Source organism: Xylocopa sonorina, chromosome 5 (assembly GCF_050948175.1).
Source record: "Xylocopa sonorina isolate GNS202 chromosome 5, iyXylSono1_principal, whole genome shotgun sequence".
Classification (NCBI taxonomy): Eukaryota; Metazoa; Arthropoda; class Insecta; order Hymenoptera; family Apidae; genus Xylocopa; species Xylocopa sonorina.
The window spans coordinates 13,319,601-13,337,841 of NC_135197.1; positions in this window are offsets into that span (position 1 = coordinate 13,319,601).

The window sequence follows — 18,241 nt, forward strand, 5'->3', positions numbered from 1 at the left end:
GAGAAACCCCTTTCTCCCTGGATGCTTCTCTCCAATCATCGAATTAGCCTCCTACGGTGCGAGGGGCGAAAATTCTCGACCAAACAACGGGTCAAATCCTTCTTTCCGGGATTCACCAGGCTCGTTAAAGGAATACAATTAAAGATAAGCGAGATTTTAGAAAATCTTTCGACGAGAAAACGCTATGATTTCCACTGGCGAAAGATTTTGTAAATATTAGCCGTTCGTACGTCTAACTTCTTATGAGAGCCAGGACGGCCTATGTTTGATAACACTCTCTCGGCACTCTACCATTGTCAAATTGTCGGAATCGCTTACTAGAACCGGATAATGGTATTTTGTTTTTCCTGTCGGATTATGGCACATCGTACTATGCCACAGTGGAATACTATCGAATGTTATTCTCGGTTATATTGGTCGATGTAAATATTGTCATTTAAGAATACTTGTGAATGCGTATACGATAGGGTTTGCATCATTGATGTTCGGATAGTTGTTACGCTTGGAAAACAAGGTGTGAACCTTTAATCGTACACGGAAAGATTATCACATCTACGTGCGCGTAGTTGGATGTAAGTTTACCAGCCTTACGAGACACACCCTGCATTGAATGGAACTTGCGCGTGCCGTTTTCGAATCTGCTCTAACTATCCTGATCGCAGGAGAAATACGTCGAGCAGATCGAACACGGTTTCCGGCTGGTCGAATCGCGGTAGCGAGTCACAGGCTCGCTCTGTTAATTGCCAATTAACGAGATACCCTTCTCCCTTTCCTGTGACGTTTTATCATCTTTCGGATCCATTCACGATCGGTTCTGGCAGTTCTTTCGGAACGGGCATTCTGAAGCAGCGGTAAACCATCGTACGTATTTGTCCGAATAGCGCAACGTCATCTCCGCTAATCGTCACGAAAAGTACGCGCGTATGCGGCTTTTCGATAAAGACGGCTACCGCTAGTGGAAAGACATCAATCCTTGTAACAATTTTTTATACGCTCGGCCGCTGTCTCAACGGTGTCTTCGCTCGCTAATGTCCATTCGTCCAGGCTATCGACCTTGCGCTATCAAACTTTCCACGGTTTAAATCTATTCGGCAACGGATTCGGGCAACGAAGTCGAAGGGACGCGAAACGGTTTCGATTCGCGACGATAATAGGGTAGGGGTCGATTATTTTCGTGGGTTTCTCGTTGTTCTTACGGGACACTTGGCGCGGGCAGCTTGGCCAAGTTTTCGTGGCGAGAACTGGCCGACAACGGGGGGTTGGCGATGCACGTCCCGTGTCCGGGCACCAAACGAACTGACGGACAAACGGACAATGAGAACGAGGAATGCCCCGCAGAGCCAGACATGAAGACGTCACTCAGAAACGGTAACGGCCACGACGGGGTCAGGTTCGACCTGACCGTTCTGTGCTGCTACGAACCAGCTGCGAGTTCTCGAGCGAGTCGAGTGAGTCAGCGACGAACCTGGCAGACCGTCGGACGTCGCACCAGACGAGATTCCTTTCCTAAAACCTTCTCGCCTGCTCGGAACCGCGACACCAACCCTCGAATACTCGCGGAACGCCACCTCTCCACTCTCGAATCTCGATTTTCTTCAGGCACGTTAACATTCCTAGCAAAGCTGACGATGAGAGACGAAGACGCCATACCAACGTATCGTGGTTTCGTAATGGGCTCGTAAAATAAGATTCGCGCCGATTGCTGCATGAGTTACGAGCGATGACACGCCACATGGCAATGGTCCTTAGATTTTTCTCACATAATCCCGGTCTTTATCATCTTCCGTCGTAGCGGGCAGAGTACGCAGCTCGGATTGGCTAACTCTGCTCGCGAAAAGGTGCAAGCACAATGTCTTTGGGGATGCTCGTCGTCCGACGAGAGGCGCGCGTAAATCTTTCGAATCGGAGAGGTTTCTCAGACCGGTCAAGTAGATCTGTTTCAACGAGCAGGCACCTGCACGGCCGCGGTACGCTGGAAAGGTTTGCAAATAGCTCTCGGTTGTTTTTCACTGCGGTCGTGGTTCGAAAGGACCGACGACGGCTATCCTATCGCGCGCGCCGATGGTGCACGGCTAGTAGGTAGCCCAGAGCCACAACAGAGACCCCCCGGTTTGGTTAATAATCAGCCTCATTGCCGTCGTGAAAAACAGCCTTCGGCTTCCTGGGTCCAAACTCCACCCCCTCTGGCTCGCGATCGACTGTCCCCGACGGTGTTCGTTCTAGCACCATCCCCGCCACTCTATTCCACTCTCCGCCAATTAGTGGTTTCGTTGAAGCGCGCCCAGGGGTGCCGGTTATCCGGCAAAAGGTTCTGCCAGCGGAGGCTCGGTTTAGAAACACCTGGACGCGTCGCTCCTCGTTCACTTTCCTCGGAGGGAATCGGTTCCCGCTCGTGCCAACCGGTGGATAGTCCCCGTTCCCGCGAAATAAAATGGACTCTCTAATGAGCGGCAATATTTGGGATTCGCAGAAGCCCGTTCGGGCGTTTCGCGGCCGAGAGAAATGTTGCCCGGGGAATAAAAGTTGGCCAGGGCGGCCCGGTTCGAGCAAAAAGATGACTTTTATCGGCACGGCACACTGGATCAGGATGTGACTAGCACAAATCATTATTAACGACTGGCATTGTGCGCGCGGTGTTGTTCGTTTCGTTTGAAATATCGCGAGCGCTGGATCTTTATTAAGCAGCTTTGAATCGAGCTGCGGTCCGCGGGAATCAAATTCATTTTTGCCACCGAACGATCACCGCGTTTCCCTTACGTCTCGCTGCTCGCGGCAATTAACGCGAACGGTGTATCCGAAATCGATGCGAAAACATTCGCGCGTACATATTCGTACGTGCGTTGCGGCGTAGCGGACGAGAGAGCGTAAAACGAAGCGGAAAACGAAGATCTGATGCGAGATGCGAGGCCATCGATGATCGGTGGAGGGATAATTCGAGAAAAAAAAAGAGGGGGAGGGGGCATCGTCTCGATTTCGTGGATCCTTGGTTCTATCCTAGTCGTTTTCGGTCAGGTCGGTTTATAATAAGGCGCTATATGGAGCCGCGCGCAGGTGTAAGGAGGTGTCCGGCACCTTAAGGCTTCCAGTTGGGTCGAACGGAGCGGCATATTTCATCCATTGTCGCCCCTCAACTCCGGCGGCGGCACTTTTCAACTTTTTATAGAGATTTTTATACCGCTATATCTATACCGCTTCTACGCTGTCGAGAGATGCGCTCGAAGAGACGGGGACGAAGGTAGAAGGTGGACTTGGTGGAAAGAGGAGAACAGAGAGGGCAGTTAGGCGGAGGCGGTGGCGGTGCCGGTGGCGGAGGGAGGGTTCGCCACATCGCGCGGCTCTGAATATGAATATAATAATGAGAACGGGTTTCGTCGTCGTTCCGCTTCTCCGCTCTTCGTCCTTCGGCCTTCGTCCACGAGTTCTCCTCTCACGGCTAGTCGCACCTCGTCCTCTCTCGTCCTTACTCATCCTACCCTTTTTTCCGCTTACTTTCGGCCTTATATACATACGCGCGGGAGATGCGCCGGCAGCTACAGCGACAACAACAAAACGAGACGTGTCACTGTACCTGTTAAATTGCCTCCACGTACCGAACCCTCAACCCCGTGCGTGTTGCCTTCCTTCTGATGCGAGCCGATCCGTCGGCCTCTGCCACTCCTCTCGGCACCGTATCGGACCGCATAACCGCGCCGAACCGTCGATCCAACCACCAACCGGACAATCCTTTGCTTTATTCGAATCGAAGTGACGAGAATATCGGCTTAATTCTGCCAATTAACGCTCGCGTGGCGAAACGTGTTTCGCGGAACGTTTCTCCGTTGCCTGAGAGGCAATACTTTTTTTATTTTTGTCTTTTTTTTCTAAATACGACTACTTTCAAGTCGACTAATTAACCGTTACGATCGAGGACCGTTGCAGCGCAGCGACGAGACTACCGACGCGCTACCGAAAAATCCGATCCCCGGACTTGAAACTTATTGCAATCATCCTCTTGGGATTGTAAAAACCACGGGGAATCCTTTCTTCCACGCTTCTCCGCAGCGTGGAGGGACCGGCAACGAAGGCAACCGCGGATTGCGTGTATCAAGCGATAGTGACGATAGAGGGAAAAGAAAGAAGCTGAGCGCGGCGAACAGAAGGTGGGACGTGAAGGGCGAGAAACGCTCGACGGAGGATGAGGGTACGGAGAGAAAGAAGAAGCAAGGAATGTTGTACACAAAGGTGTTGAGGTAGATACCCGCGTGTACGCGAGAACGGGAGAGCGAAGAAAACGTCCGAAGAAAGGAAAAAGGGGGGAAACGAGAGAGGGAAAAGTAGAGAGAGCGTGAGAGAGGGAGAGAGCGAGGTAGGTGGGTGCGTGTACCCCGCTATCGATATATTACGCGGTCAGGATGGTGTGCGTGCAAAAGGGTGAAAAGGAGGGACATATTTTATATTTATGGGTATTTGCCGCTACTGTGCTCTCGCGCCGGCGGCTTGTGGCAGAGAGCTAACCGGCCTCTCCTCTCTTCCTCTCCCTATATCCCTCTCTTTCCAACCCCCGATCATCTCTTCTCTCCACCGTGGCCTCTGTCCGTTCCGCGCTCCTATACGAGCTTCCTTGTTCGTTCTACCGTCGACCACTGCGCATACTATACGCCCGTTCCTCTCCCTCTGGCACTTTGGTCGGCAATACAGGACACACAACCGGCGGCCAGACCATGTGTCATCTCCCATGCCATCCCATATTCCGTTTCTACCATGATATGCTCAAGGCTCGTTCCACGCTCACGTTGAATATCTTTTATGGGTGTGCGCGTTTGTCCCACATCTATATATAGACGCGGGGTGCTGCACGGAGTACAGCCAACACCATAAGAAGTTCCCTTGCCAAACGCCTGTGCTCGACTTATCGCTTTTTCCCAGCTCGAAGCTAAACGCGTACTACAGCCAACTGCGAACCACCGAACCTCGACCATCTACACTCTCGACGAACAATCTATCGATGCGACGTAATTGGATTTCAAACGGAACGAATGGTTATTAACGAGAGATAAATCGCCCGCCAGGGGTACACCTCCCGTGAAAGCTAGGATTCCCGAATACCGACACGGTCGGGAGGAACGGTGTCGGGGGATCTGATTTACGCGTTAATTTCTAACCACTCGGTCGAGTAAGAGGAATCGGACCAATTTCCTACGAGGACTGTACGTTTGTTGGAATCATCGCCGGCAACGGCACCTCCGTCCCACCTCGATCTCCTTTTTATTTCGATCGCTCTTCTACTTTCCCCGTCCGGCGGACTTTTACTTTTTGCATGCGTTTGCCGAAGAATTTACGAGCGTGGTTTGTGACTCGGGCCACCGGGTGCCTCATCCCTTAATTAAGGATTGTGCCACCGATTTGCCGTCCCCTCTCGCGAACGCATACATACGTCTGTTATTCGCCGCGCGGACGAGCTAATGACCTTGACCCGTGCCGCGATCCCGAACACGACCGAAACATTTCGAATCGGACGACCTTAATCTCTTCTGGCTCTCGCGGCAAGGTGAACGTTCTCGCGTTATCGCGCTCCCGTCGGTGTCCCATTGCCGGTAGAGGTCGTCACCGTTTCCGTAACCAAGTTAATCCACCGTCTAATGGAGAAACGTGTACTCTCGTTTCCGGGGGGGCAAACTCTGTCGAAGCGTCCCGCGGAAACACCGTCGACTGTAATCCTTCGTCCAGGAAGGGGGTAGCACGACGTAAAAAAACGTTCCCTTACTCGCGACTCGAATAATCGAATTACAGCGCGGTACGCGACAGCTTCTTCACGAGCCATCTATCAACGAGGCGAGAAGGGAGGCGGGGAGGTAAAAGAAGAGGGTGGCCAGCCCGAAGAAACCGGGGTAGAGAGATCGTGTCGAGCACATTGCGTGGATCTTTAATGCAAAGCGACTACGGGCGACGAACCGTGAGCACCCCGTCTAATGCCTTCTAAAAGCATCCTCTGAAACCCGACGAGAGGAGGACTGAAACGAGGTTCAGGAAGCGGCAGAGGCAGAGGCGGAGGACCGAGCCGTTCGTTCCTTGGACGAGAGGGAGGAATACGAGGGGCATTAGCAGCGAGGAGATCGAAAGAAAAGAGGAGATTCGGGAGAGGATGGCGGAGCCTGGGACCGGGAAACAAGGAAAGACACCGACCACGAACGACCGAGCCAACCGTTGTACCGCAATTTGTCGAGCCGTGTCCAAGGCGGAAGAATCGACGAGCTTATTCGCGAGTTTGTCTCGTTCGAAGCGCGACGAATCGGGGGGTTAACTTTGCGAGCCGAAACACAACGCCCCGATCGTTATGGTTTTCGCCGCAGGTTTTCGCACACCGCCCGTGTTGATTTTTAACGCGACTTTGCACCTCGAAAGGGACGAGGGACAGGTTAACGATGGCGGATGTTCAGGCTACCGGGCCGATTGGACCAGCTAATAAAAGAGTCACGCGTTTATCGGCACGCTTTTAATTAAACGACTCGGTGGCTCTCCTCTGCCGCGAGATAAATCAAGTTCTTTACGACCATCGCGGCCAGTAAATGTAACCGCGTTAAAATATCGCGTAGCATGTAACGATCCGTACTAATTACGAAACGAGTCTGTTACCACGACTAATTTTTCGTCCGAAGCGAACACGGTTCCCGTTTCGTTTCGTTTCGTTTCGTTTCGTTTCGTTCGTGTTCCCCAGCTACGTGTAGACGAACGTTCGTCAAACGGCAGCGAGTTTAATACGTGAACCGGACGGTAACCTGCTCGAGAGAGGGGGGAAACGAATAAGAGATCGGTCGAGCGGAGGCGGTCACTCGTGATTACGATCGCGATACCGATCGCGTTTCGCTTCCAGGACATCTGTCAGCCACGAGATGGAATTCCAAACAGTTTCCTCTGGTGAATAAACACGCGTCCGAGTCGCGGATCGTCCGATAACCGCCTGATCTAGACATTCAATTATCGGTAGCAGCGTGGTACCCGGTCGAATCGTGATTAGTATGCGACCGTTTGCTCGCGTAGAAAGGTTTGTTGCCGCTTAGATTTACGGTGGAATAATTAACGTTCTCGGTGAGCTTAGAACGGAACCGGTTTCCGAGGCGATCCACATTAGACGTCGCTATCGTTGTCATCGATAACAACGTTAACGAGTGGTTTAACCCGCGCGCAATTTGTTAGGAAAGCCTTTGGAAGGCTGGAAGAAAGTATCCGGGGGGAAAAATGGTCGGGAGATTGCGGTTGGTAAAAGCGTCGGGAAAGTGTGCTCTTTCGCGCTGAATCTACGGAGCGGACCAGCCGAGATTACGGAGGTTTTTGCGGTTCCTTTAGTGGGAAAACGATGTAAACTCCTCGGGAGATCCAATCTAGAGGACCTTGCGTCCCTTGACGACCGACGCCTGCGGTGCGAGCCTTCTACTTAGCTCCCTCCCATCTCGCTTTCGAAGGACACGCTATCCCCTTTTCACCATCGCAGATGGAACGAATGTACCTTTTTGTACTTTGCATCACTTAACGCTTCGGCGAACGTTTTCACGTCCGATGCTTTCCTGAAAAACGTGGCCAGAAGCGACCGCAACGAGCGATGGGGCGCACGGTACGCACGGGGGTTGCAAGACATCCCTCGTACGTTCCTGCGATCACCGCGTCGCGTTTCTTCGCGAAGACCTCTTTCTCCGTTAAAGATCGACCTCACGGCTGGAATTCTCCGGGCCGATTAAGATTTCGATGAATGAAAGCTCGAGCCGCGGACGGAACATCGCAAGATCGTAGATAACCGCGTGGTTGAGAAGCGTAGAACGCGTATAGAGTGACATAGGTCCGAGCTGATAATCCGAATAATGTTACGGCTTTCGGATAGATAGATAGCTAACGGGACGAAGTCTAGTCACCTGATTCGAGGGGCAACTTGCCACCTTAAGCAGGAAATATAAATTAATTCGATGCCTTTCGGGGGTAAACGTCGTGACGTAGTAGAGGGTGGGCATCTATTCGGTTTCCATTCATCCGGCTAGCAGGACTATAAATCCTACGCCCTCGGGTTCATTGTTGAGTTCGACCTTAGTTCGTGAGAACCGGACGCGTGGTTTTCCTTCTCTTTTTAGCCCATATATATTAATCGTTCGCGCACTTGTTACGACGACGCGCATACCGATATACGCAGCCGATGTTCCGCTTATTTTTTACTCGACGATATATCAATCGTCGATTCACCCTACTATTCCCGCAGAATGTACGCGAGTCGTCGAGGATGAAAGAAAAAAATTAATTTCACGGGACGTATCGAAACGATGGCGGAGGAGATACTCGCGGGGATCTTCGCGGTCCTATTTGACGATAAAATCTGGGTATTCTATTATTGGGCCGGGGCGAGGGCCGGGTACTAGGTAACTTCGTAGCAATAAACGAGTCGTTTGCCAGTGATTAACTACACAGAGAGACGGGCGAAATCCCATGGGGCGGCGAAAAACCCCCCGTGAAGGCTTTGCGCAGTCTGCCAGCGCGGAGGACCGTTTCCAGTCGGCATTTTCTTTCTCTTTCGCTTGGCGCAACGCGAGCGGCGATGAGCACACACGTGGCGCGCGGTATACGTTATAGAGAAAAGGGCCGTTTAATCCCATTGGGAGTGCTAATCTTTGCGCGCAGGAAACCCCCCGCAAATACCCCATAAACGCCCTCCACGGTACAATGGCCCGCTGCCACCGACCGTGAAAATAGGCCGCAATGTCAACCCTCCTTTTCGGTTCATCCCCCCACGCTACTCCACCCCGATCGTAAATTTCTTGCAAATTTGCCCCCGTCTCGTTCGCACCTCCTCAAACTTCGAATCGATCAAATTCACCTAACGCGCGCGACAAATTTTAATAGTTAGCTGGATCGCCGGCCCGTGTACCGAGCTCGGACAAGATTAGAAAGTAAAAAGAAAAAAAAAATTGGTCTCAACGCGGGAACGGTCGAACGCGCGTCCACGAGGCCGGTCCCCGTCAGCTTTTGAGAAACGAGACGCTCCGACAGGTTGACGCGTGAGATGGAATCTGCGCCTACGAGAGAGGCCCGCAGAATGTATTCTACGTGTCGCCGGTGTCAAATGGTTAAAAGACTCGAGACACGCATCGCTTCGGATACACGATTGGTTTTGGTGCGACCGTCTCTTGGATCCTCCGCTTTATCCTGCCACTTTCGACTTCCGTCGTCCCATAAAACTATCGTGGAAAATAGAGAATAAAAATCCGTTTCACAGGACGGACCCTCCGCCGTTCGTGACGAAAACGGTACCTGTTGCCCTCGCGTTAGATGCACCATTCGGACAGGTGGTGCTGGTGGTGGTGTGCATCTCGGAATATTCTGCCCGACACGGCCCTACCTAAAACTTACAATATGTCCGCGTGGTGTCTCGATCAAAGCGTCAGACATCACCTTCCTTTTCTCGATTTCGTCCCTCCTTTTGGCCGCGCCGCTCGTCAACTGTCCCAGTTTCGAAGCGTAACCCCGCGTCGCACCCGGTAATACGAGAGGGGTACAAGGAAAGTCACTTTGGATAATTTACTCGATTTACTAGGTAACAGGACCCTTTTGCCAAGGAAACGACCTTAACGATTTCACGGAATACGCTAATTGCACCCGATTCCGCGTATGCTGGTTATTGTTTCGCAACGGTTCGAAAGGGTTCAGGCTAAGGAAGAAGAATAAAATCGTCTAACTACACAGGTGGGAAGGGTAGGTAGCGGACGTACGTCTTCGAGCCTGTTGTTCGTTGAACGAGTTTACGGTGCAAACGTTGACAATAGAGAATTTCGGAAGGTTGGGCAGCCAACCAGAGCGATCGCAACAAGAGGGAATAATGCCAATTACCGCAAGTCATTGACGTTCTAATGAGGTCTCCTGGTGGTAGAGAGAAAGGATTAGCCGTTTGTCGAATGCCGTGGATTCCGACTCTTGTACCGGTTCAGAAACTACGCGAAAATTACCCCTGCTGCCGTCAATAGGAAAAGCTGCGTCGAGATTACGTAGCTTTACGACGTTTTCCAGATTCGTACGCGTGTTTTCGTGAACCTCTCGGTCTCGCACGCGTTCAACCGGCGTCCCTGATTTATAACGATGTTCCGGATCGTAAAAACGATTATTTATTATAGTTGGAAACAATAGGATCTTCCCTGGTGGTAACTGGCGTATCCTAAACGGATCAGAGGGGTATCTCCGGAGCGTTTAACACATCGTAAGAATTATAGCCCGAGGCTAAAGATCCCCTCCACCAAGATTATCCTAATTACGGGGCAATCCAGACTGCTACCGTTTCTTCCAACTGACCGACATTGAACGCAAGATTCCCGGCGCGGTCGAACAATTCGTATAATGGTAAGAAAGGGAGGGAACGGTAAGAAAAGGAGCCGAGCGTCTTGCTAGATAAGACGGAAACGATTGAATCGAACGTTCGACTTCCTTTCTCCGTGATTTTTCCAAAAAGGGTCGATCTCGAAATTTACCGTGAGATCGCCCAGCGGGTCGTCCGACGCGGCGTCGTTCCTCGCACCTACGCGGAGCGGCGCGCACCTGTGCTCACAGAGAATGAAAACGAACGCCCTCGCGAACCGCCCGGAAATTCGTAGCTCGCCTAGCTTTCTGCCCCGATTCCAGCATATTCTGGTGGCCGCATGCCCACATGCGTGCGTGTGCACACGACGGTGCGTAGAATAGGGAGTAGGAAAGGTCCGGGACACGGTCGCGTTTTCAACGCTACCGGTGCAACAATGGAGACTTCGATCCGAGGTTCGAGCTCGACACAATGCGCCGCTGACGTGTTTATATAGCTGCGGAGTGCGAGCGAGCTTCGGGAGAGGGCCCGCGTACACGGGAGACCGTGTAATTTAGTTATAGATCAGTTTGTTACAATTTGGCATTTCGTTTGTACGGGCCCTGTAAACGGTGTTTACCCAGGCCTCGATGATCGACGAGTAAACGCAGTTTGTTTAGGAGCCGTCCCTCCGACACGGCTCGCCCTTTTTCACCCTAACGCGAATCTCCGCGCGTTTTCTTCTCCAACTTTTTTCATTCTAAATACCTTTCGCGCAACGGTTGGGCGCGCGCCTCGACGAGCGAACGGTTAGCTCGGAAAGCGTGTCTGCTCGGTAGCGCGTCGCGATCAAAGTTAATTGTTACGAAGCTAGTTATTATTCGTGGAATTACCCCGCACGAACGGACAGGTAATTCTTAACGTGAACATGGCGTGGGTTAAAGGATGCTCAAAGGATCGCGCCATTCACAGAGAGATAGAAAGAACGATACTTAAAGGATCGTCAACGAGAAGCTTTAATCCTTGCTCCGACGGAGATACATTTATTCCCCTGGTAGCTAGCTAGCCGAACAATATTTTAGCCGTGTATATATACACGGTAGCCCGCTTAATCCGAGCTAGATCTCGAGAAATCTTCTGGTTTCGCCAATTAGGCCTGTGTGCTCTCGAGAGGGGTTGTTAGAAGAGGAGCAAAGTAGAGGGCACCGGGGGGGAGCGTAGGAAAGGAACCGCGGGTGACGAGCCGAACGGGGTAGACGAGGAGGAACGTCGCAGCGGACGAAGAAAGAAAGGCGGCGCGTCTCTTCCTGGTGACTGGGCGCAGGAGAGAGAACCCAGTTTAACGCGGGCTTTAACCAATTCAATTCATAGGCTCGGGTTAAGCCAGGATTTGTGGCTTAGCACTGATGGTGTTTGCTACCACCACGAGAGATTTAACTGTTTCTGCGGCAGACCGTCCTCGGACCGCCGCGCCGCGTCGGCCAGGTAGAGTAGGCATGTGTTGCACTTACTACGCACGGTCGATGCGAGACCATCGGTTTTCACGCGACGAACGCGACGAACTGCGACACCTTTCCCCTTCGAGGAGGATCTGGACTCTACGTTCGAGGTTAAACGCTGGCGACGAGTTTCGTCAGAGTTTCGGATCGAACGATAAATCCGATCGGAACGTTTTCTCTCAATTAAAATGACACAGGTGTGGATCCCGGAGGAGAGAAGCCGACGCTCAGGAGGCGTTTTAGGGGCGTGGTATGTGGCCATTAACTCGAGGCACCGCTTGAAAGTTCGGTTTCGTTCGCGAAGACGACGGCGGATGCCTCGTAACAAGTGTTATACCCCGCAGAATGATAATTATAATTTTACCGCGTATAAAACGAGGGGCGTTCGCATCGCCGCCCATATCCCGGCCCTATCGCCGACTTCCCTAATCAATGGGGCGTAAAATCATTTGTATACAGTAGCCAAACTCACTCGAGGGTAAAACCGTAAACGTTCCCAACCGTTTCCATCGAAGATGCCGTGCAAAGAGATATACCTTCGCAATTTATTATATAATAATTCTTAGTCCGACCCGTACGCACGGATTAAGGAGACTCCAATTAAAGTTTCGTAAAAAACGATCTCGCGCTTCGTCTGCCTTTCACTCGGTTTCTGATCCGATCCAAGAACAGAGGGAACCGTTAATAAGCGTTGAACGAACGGGGGAACAACGAGGCGCGAAGAAAATCAGTGGCTGCTTTCTGTCGCCCGATAAATGGACTGGAAAATTTCCGGGAATTCGACGGGGCATTGTTCACAGCTCGAACTGGCGACCGTTCATCGACTATCGGTATACCTGAGGTTCATTAGGCCGCCATAAATCAGACCGCACGGTTCGTAGAACTGATCAGAGCAGCTTTAAATTTCGTTTAGCACCAATGCTAATTGATTGGAAGTCGCAGCACGATCGACACCGTCCGTCGGTGTAACCGCTCGATAACGAACGCACGGGCGTTTTTTTCATACGTTTTGAAACAATATATTCGAGAAACATCCAGCTTGGGTCGTCGTCCATCGGGTGGATAAAAATATTCGTGGCCCCCCGCCCTCGCGATGGGGCTTGATCGGCGCACACGAGGCACGAGCTCGTCCTGAAAAGGTGAGTTCGGCGGAGGCGAAGGTTGAAACGGCTCGGCGGAAGGTGGATCGGTAGAGAGAGCCGTCGTATATCGGTGTGCCGTGGCACGCCGGTAAATATGTGCCGGCACGGCATATATGTATCCGCACATAGCAGCCCAGTTGGGCCTCTAATGATGATCTACGGTTAGCTACCGCGCACAGCTTCTATAAACCCCCTAATTTCTCCTCTATAAATTCGTCGAGGAAGGCTGAACCCCTTCCACCTTGGCTTTCTCGTGGTTTTTACTCTTCCGCAGGGTTCCCGCGAGCCGACGCGAACCGACGCGAGCCGACGCGACCGATCGGTCCCATCTCTCTTTCCCACAACCCGTCGTAAATACGCAACTGTATTTAACGTCCCGTGCGTGTGTTGCCTCTATCCGTGGACCGTCTACGCGCTGCCTACGAGCACCGCGGATCATTTATTATGTACCGCCGCTTATATGTGCCTGCGCGAAGACACACTCCGCTCCGAGGAGAAGGTAGCACGGTGTACCAACAGACAGGATAAAAGAGAGCGAGAAAGATCTCTCGGGTCCACGGCATTATGACCGCGACAAAGCTTCAGAGGAGTCGCGTTTTTTATACCGACCAACTGAAAAAACACTCTGGCCATCACCTCTGGGCTTGCTCTTTTTATTACGTATCTACACCGTTTTATCCATCGTACGTTTCAGTTTTTTGCGTTTCTCGATCGAAGTGGAACGTGTCGACATTGACTCAATTTCCAAGTATAAATTTTTTGCGTACGCGCGGGAACAGAAATGATAATCGCTGCGATAAAAATCGAACGAGCAAACCGTAACGGTTAACGCGCATTGTTTTTCACTCGCGTAACGCGTGAATATTGCAGAGGCAGTTACGTTTAAGCCAGTTGTCGGAGAATTTTCAGCGCCCTTTCCGTGCCTCTGAAGAGGCGGTGGTTGCGAGCTACCCAGTGCTTCGAATGATATTCGTATCAAATGTACGCGAGGTTATTTTCGACTAACGCGAGGAACCCGATCAATTTCTCGTATGGGTGTACGCGTACATTGTAACGCGTACAGATTCGACATCAATCGGTTGATAAAAAGATATTTCTGGAATTCGAAGCCCATGTAAGATACGAGACGGGCGCATCGAAGAAATCCGCGTGTTTGTAAACCGGTTACGCGAACGCCATTGGAATTCGAGTGAAAGTAATAAAGTCGATGAAACATACTACACAGATCACGATTGTGAGGATCGAGTCTAGCATGCAAGGTGTCTTCGATACAACTATAAAAGTTGATTGCTTGCTAATGAATATCTTAATTCCCCGGCCGATATCTGCAGTTAATAGCAGTTTTATCGGCACTTAATTCTCCTCCTTTATACTCCCTTCGCCGTAATCGTAACGATGTTTTCTACCGGACTCTTGTTTTATTACTAGCAACAAATTGCGGATACTAAAGTAAATTCTTATTTAACGGAGATCGGATAACGGTATTGTTGAAAATAATAATAACTCCAAGATTGATCGAGTTAATTTATCGCCAGCGTAAGATACTCTGGTACGCTTCAAGATCTCGTGGGTAATAATTTCGTGCATAAAAAAACGTAGCTGGCATGGTTACCTCTAAATTTTAATCAGTTCGTTACCTCCAAAGCGGAGTTCAAGGCAATTTCCTTAAAAATATCAATACGAGCGCATAGTAGTAAAAAATGTAAATAGAACCCTTGGTATCCACGAAATTAGTTTTCCTACCGTAATCATCGCGGCCGTAAAAGGTCTAAAACGAGGTAGAGTCGATTGTGGGGAATACTTCAGGCACCGCAATATAACTCTTTACGACGGCCGCAGGACAAGGTGATTTTTTTTCGAAACAATATGATCGCGTACCCGACAACGGATTATGCTTTTTCACTGCACGTATTCATTTTTTGTTTGCTTTTTTTTATGAAAGCAAAAAACGTAAAAAAGGGAAAAGGAGAGAGTTGGATATTTTTTTAAGCCCAGCCGAAATCTTCCACGATTCGTAGCTGACACTGATTTCATGACGTGACAATCGCCGTGTAGGAACTAGATTTTGCGCGAGACGTCGACGAAGCGCGAACCCTTACGGTCCAGGAGGGATCGAAGGGCGAATAGAGAAGCTGGAGGAGGGAAAACATCAGGGCGGAGCCTGAACACAGGAGGAGGAATAAAACGCGCAAACTCGATACACGCCTCTCTCTTTCTCTCTCTTTTCTCCCGCTTTGCTCTCCGAGCCAGCCACCCCATCCGGTTTCCCTCTTTTCACCTTTATATAGATTTTTTACCCACTCGACCCTTCTTCCTTACTTTCGGCGAGGCTTGCGCAAACTTGTCTATGCAGTCTATCTTTATTTCGCGAGACATACTTCGATCCTACGTTTCTCCTTATCGCAATATCTCAGAGGAGCATTATAGACGGATGACTCCTAGCATAGTCGAGTCAGTTTCTCGATAGCGAGAACGATCAATATTACGAATCGATACGCATCGAACAGCGAGAGAAATCTTATATAACAATTATTTTAATGAGGTATGTGGTGACATCCTACGGATACTGCGGTCATTACTCTTTCGCTAGCTGTTCGATCTTTTTATCTTTAAGTGTTCACTTACCGTCTACGCAGGTCGACGATGTGGGGTCGTCCGGGATCAAGAACCTGGAATCGATGATTGTTTCTCCTCGTAATCCACGGTTTCTTCTCGTAATCCACATGTTCTTCGCGTGACGCACATTTTCTTCTCGTTATCCAAATTTTCTTCTCGTAATCCACAATTTCTTCCCGTAATCCAAATTTTCTTCTCGTAATCCACATGTTCTTCGCGTGATGCACACTTTCTTCTCGTAATCCAAATTTTCTTCTCGTAATCCACAATTTCTGCCCGTAATCCACAATTTCTTCCCGTAATCCACATTTTCTTCCCGTAATCCAAATTTTCTTCTCGTAATCCACATGTTTTTCGCGCGATGCACACTTTCTTCTCGTAATCCACAATTTCTTCCCGTAATCCACATTTTCTTCCCGTAATCCAAATTTTCTTCTCGTAATCCACATTTTCTTCCCGTAATCCACATTGCGATATCCCTGCCGGGATCACTTTACACTGATAAACACAATCACACCACGCGAAGCACCAGGAATACGATTTCACAACAAACAGGCCATAAAATTTCACGAACACGAAACACTTTATCTCGCGCGGCAGCCATCTTTTCTTCTCGCGTGCAACGGTTTCGCTCTTTCTTCAATGACGCCATGTCACCCCGCCCCACCCCACGAACATTTTTTACGAAACTGACGTCTCCGATTTATTAAATTCGCGATATACCACTGCTAATTATGACATTCGTTTCCCTTTGCGTTCGAGACGGCAGAGTATACGTAAATAAACAGGCCAGAGATCATAATCGATCTAGAATACGAGACAAAGCAAGTTCGTTCGGTCAGTTTCGTGAAAAATGGACTCGTCCATTACACCCGGACGATTTTTTCGTCTTAATACGCGTACGTCGATAGAATTATGAAAAGTAATACACTCACTGTGATCCCTGGGGCTTGATGATTCTTCGGATCACAAATGTGGTATCCGACTCGCGATATTTTCAACAAACGGCGAAAAAATAGTACGACCGAAAATCCTTGTGAGTAGACAAAGGATCCGCGACGCGTAACTAATTGGCGCTAACGGTGTCAACATGTCGCGTATTTGAAATAGTCAAGTCAATAACAAAATCTATATATTATTACTTTTAATAAAAATTGTGCCATAAAAATGTCGATAACGTTTGAGAATTATTTCGTTTATTTAAATTATCTATTAATCATGTTGCATTCTGTCAAAAGCGCTAATGCTGTCTATAGACAATTGCGCGGGATTAGTGCCCATATTTGAAATAAGTGATGTGGCTCAGAGTTATCTGCGGCGGCGCATTCAACGTTAAATCGCAATTATTTGACCCAGGTAGAGAAACCCTTTCAATAGAGATTTACAATACCACGTAAAAACAATTTTAAGTAACATTCTATGTGTTGTCCATTATGTTTGTTGTAAATTATGTATGCATTATCCTTTAGAAATTTGCGAGGAAATTTTTCGTGGAAACGGGGAATTGAAAGTGGGGTCGAATCGCGTGTCAGAGATGCTGTCAGATCGCAGATCCTCAGGTATACAAGGTATTAGTAGCGTGCATTCTTAAGGACTAGTCACCGACACCCTGTAATGTTTACCGTGGTTAGTTAATACCCAGAAGGGCGTTAACAGACAATGTCTAGTTGAACGGGCAACCGTTTAAGGGTTTTCCCAATGCGAGCCATTTCTAGGCCGCTGACCGCAGTCCTCGGCAAATCGCAATACTCCCGTACTGTTCGAGTTCAATAGAACAATAGGGGTCGAAGAAAGGGTCTATGCAAAGTGTTATTAATTCCTTGATTACGGCGCGGTACGCCTGCCTCGCAGGTATAGAACAGGGGTGCCAGCGTGCTCACCGCCTGACACTTGCTTCCAGGACGCGTTCGAAAATTTTATTGCATGACACGCATACGCATGTCCGAGAAAATAATTTTCTAGAATTCCTGCCGTACACATTAGTATTTTAACGATCTTCTGGCGAGACTAATCGTAAAAATCCTTGACCATCCGTGAAAATACCACTCGTTAGATTTGTAGGATTTATTGTTCGGTAAAGTAGGATATTTATTTTTGTATTTCAATACCGAGGGATATAAACGCTGCGCAAATATTTATCAAAAAGTTTTCAAGTATTCCGATAATTTCGCAGAGAAGCGTTTCGAAAATGATAAAGTCCTTAATTACTTGATTTATCTATGGGAACGTATTGAATTCTGCTTCGATCATACTTGTCGTCGTACAATCCCATGCTAAAATAAGGCGTTGACGTAACGCAGGTAATACCTGCATAGATACATGGTTTTTTATATCGATATTCGCACGTGTTGTCGGATTGTCTGGCGTACTTCAGTTATCAACAGAATTATATCACCCGATATGTTCTAAATAGTGACGTTACAAATGTATAAGTATTCATGGCATGTGCATCGGGACATGTGCGATGCTGGGTACAACTCGTTTCACGAGAGTTCGCTATCTCTCACTCAATTTGAGCCTCATCCGCAGTAAGCGGATCGACCAGGCTGGCCTTTTAACGTCGGATAGTCTCGCCTCTCTTGGCTCTAGAGCATAGACGCCTATAACAAACATTATCCACCATAATGCCCCCGTGTAAACATACCTACCAACGTGCATCGTCCTCCTCTTCTCTCCTCTCCTCGTTCCATCTTTTTCAGGCA